The sequence below is a fragment of the Artemia sp. Qi Xiang Cuo genome, unplaced genomic scaffold (genome assembly GCF_049724085.1).
Source record: "Artemia sp. Qi Xiang Cuo unplaced genomic scaffold, ASM4972408v1 HiC_scaffold_22, whole genome shotgun sequence".
NCBI classification, from domain to species: Eukaryota; Metazoa; Arthropoda; class Branchiopoda; order Anostraca; family Artemiidae; genus Artemia; species Artemia sp. Qi Xiang Cuo.
The window spans coordinates 4,236,042-4,239,677 of NW_028297431.1; positions in this window are offsets into that span (position 1 = coordinate 4,236,042).

A 3,636-nucleotide genomic window follows, 5' to 3' on the forward strand; every position below is an offset into this window, starting at 1 on the left:
TCTATTTCGACAACAATCAACAATCCTTTTTAAATAACGAGGCTGAAAAGAAGCATAGTGGACAGATCACTCTTTACTAAATCAACACTATTAATTTTGATATGAAAATCCAAAGTTTTTTAATATTTCCACTGTTAATTTAATATTTTCCCATAATAAATTATTTATAAATTTTTTTTATTTTAAAAAAATGTATTTTCTTATAATTTAAATTTTAATAGAATTTTTTTTTTTTTTTTAAGCAAAATTTTTTAAAACATAAAAAAAATACCTTAAAGTAATTTATCTGGATATTACTATGATATACAGGGAAGGGGACTACCAGCCAAAAAGAATGTAAATACTTCGGTGCCTTGAACACTGCAGCCTCCGCGCCTAATGATGTACACAAGTATCCCTAAAACTTCTGAGCGGGATACCAAGGTCATACACTTGTGGTCCGTGGAAGGTTAAAAATATGCACCTACTCAGAAGTCACAAGTCGCAAGCAGTAGCCTAGTGGTAGTTACAGTTAGTAGTAGTCGAAAGTAGTCAGTAGAACTTCTAACTAGCAGTAGCAGTTGCAAGTAGTTGCACTCACAATTAGCAGTAGTATTTGCAGCTAGTAGTAGTAGCCAATACAAAGATAGCAGTAGTATGAATGTGTAGCAACAGTAGCAGCACCATTCTTTAGTAGTACTCTGCATAGTGTTATTTGGTTAGTTCAAAATCCCACTCAACATGCCCTGAAATTTTCATCTTAATACCCTTAACCGTTCCTGAAATATTGCTGAAACGACACTTTGGCTACCCCAGGGGCTAATGTTATCTCCAAAGGCAAATTTTTTTTATTTTTCTAATCTTATAAAAAAATTAGTTACCTCTAATTTTTTTTTTATTTGTCTTTTGGTGGGGGTGGGGGTAACTAAAAATGGAATGGAAAGTAGCTGATTACCTTCTGATCCCTTTCGAATTTTAAATCGGACACTAGAATTTTTAATTTCTGATCGAAAGAGCCTCTCGGAAGTTTCTACGACCACCATTTCCATTTAAAGTAAAGTAACTGGAAAAAATCAAGGATAAATAAATAATTAATATATTGAAGGCTAATGGTTCTTTTGTCATATAGCCACAACACTCGGGAACTTGCATCGTGAACATGAGCAATAACCAGTTTTCACAGTGTTTATACCAGACAATTAGCGGTACTTTTCCATTATATGGGACTTTATAGGGAAACCAGTAACAAAAACCCCCTTTTTGACGGGTAAATTCAAGACATCGCTATACAGTAATGCAATGCTTAGCGTGGTTTTCAATGTGTTTACGATATTTAGACTGTTGTTTTTTGAGGTTTATGGGGGAGAAAAGGTACCTAGGTTAGGTTACGTATTTAATATATGCTATGCTTTACCCCCCCTAATTTGCAAATAACACTTAGCCCAAATTTGCTTATAAACTATTATATATTCACCCTATTTTATTTCATTAGCAATAACAAAACTTCACTTTTTAGAAAGGCCCATATAATTGGAAAGTACCCAATTAGCTTCGGCTTGGTGGGACTACATTGTAGCTATATTTTAAATAAATATTTAATTGGTATTTTGGTTAGGTTAGTTTAGGTTACGTATTTAATATTATGCGCTCTGGGCGGCCCCCTTCCATAATTATTTGTTGTAGTTTCCATAATTTGGTTAGTAAACTACAGCTAGTATTGAAGATTTTAGAACATAGGGTATTCTTCTAACAAGAACTTGCAATAGCCCGTCTGTAAAAGAACTAATTGTTGTGCCAAAATTCGTTTTATCCGCTTTATTCCTTAGTGGAGGGGTGTTAATATCCCCTTCTTTTCTCTTTTGATTTAATAAGTTTACAGATTGTTTAAAATAGAAATTTCTTTTTTTTCTAATTATATCAATGTAATATATTTCTTTTTCTTTTATGGCGAACTTTTCTCTCCATACGCATAAAATGTTGTAACAATGTTAAAATGTTATATACCATGCTGATTTTTCCCCTAACTTCGGAATATACCAACTAGCCACAACAAATATTTTCTTTTCCTGTTTACCCCCATTCTCACCGAAAAATTACATTGGCTTTTACATGTACCCCTGAATAATACAATCTTCCTTTGCTATCTATTATACAAGCACTTGTAATGATCGACCAAAAATAAGTTGAAGCAAGTTTTCTTCATAAAACTTCAATTGGCTGTGATAATAAAAGGAATCCCATGACAACCTTGTCATTTATATATAGTTTTGATAAGTAACCCAAGAATATCGGGAAAGTCAATTAAAGTCATAGTTTAGGTAAAATGAGGGTATGAAAAATCAAGCAATAGGTTATAAAATTGTAAATAAACAAAGCCGAAGGATTCTAAGCAGGGCTGCCTTCTTTTGGTTTGCTAGTAATAGGAGCTGACGTCTGAATGATTCCAAATCTGCTAGCCAATAATCTATATTGTGTATAATCTTTGTCAAAAAATGTATTTTATTTAAATATTTTTTTTTGTTTCTTACAAAGACACTAGACACAGAATTTAATTTCGAATTAACCCTTAAACATCTCTATTTTGCTTTAGTGCCCGATTAGTGAGAGAAAAAAAAAGAATAAAAAAGAAGACACATCGCTGGTTCCCATGGGAAAAATTTCAAAGTGGGGGATGGTAATGCTCCTAAAGGGTGGGTCTCGACTCGGGTGACTCCAGTGTTGTAGCTTTTATTTCAATTCGACACCATTTTTATTGGGTTTCAGGCTATTTTCTGAAATTCCCGTAAATTCGTTTTTGCAATAAACTCTTACCACTAAGATTAATCAAAATCATGGAAACCGTTCCTGAATTTTGCTTCAGACGGCGATAATCTTGTCACATAGTACGGAGCTTTTTTTTCAAAACGTGTTATTCAACTCATTTCTGTTACTACTGGGCTCTGACTACGTTCTTTACTAGTTTGCATGAAGATTCCACAACCATAATTAGACCAATTTATCCATAGCTACATAAATTTACCCTATAGTTATATTATACGCCATTGAAGTAATGTTTTAGCATAAAGCCAAATTAGAAGGGGGGGGGGGTTCAAGACGTGAAAGCTCGTTCAGGACGTTATAAGACTTTCTGACCTATGCTATAAAAATTTTCGTACATTTTTTGTTGGCTTTCTTCTATTTATCTTCTTTTGCTATACTTTTTGTCTAAATTTGTCTCATCTTGATTTTCTGTGTTTCTATGATAATGGGTTTTGATATATCAAGCATTATCAAGGCTATGTCTAAGCTTTTAAACATAAATGATGCCGTGTAAATAGTTAATGCGTAGGCACTGTAACAAAGAAAAGTTGGTTGTATCTTAGTACTGTCTAAGTCTTAGAGATATAAAGGACTAGAGTTCTACTTCATTCGTTTTCATTACTGCAAAAATAAGAGAGAATACCTGTTTAGAACTCTAAGTGGCAGTGTTTTGTATTTATGTTGTTGACCATAAACTGACACAGTATAGCAGAAATGAATGAGCAATCAAGTATTTTAATCTTCTTATGTTTTCCTGAAACAGCGCCAGTGCTTCAATTTACCGTAGTGGTTGCCTACATTCCTAAGAATTTCGTACACTTAATGATTTAATTTGAGGCTTTTTCAATAGTTTAGGTC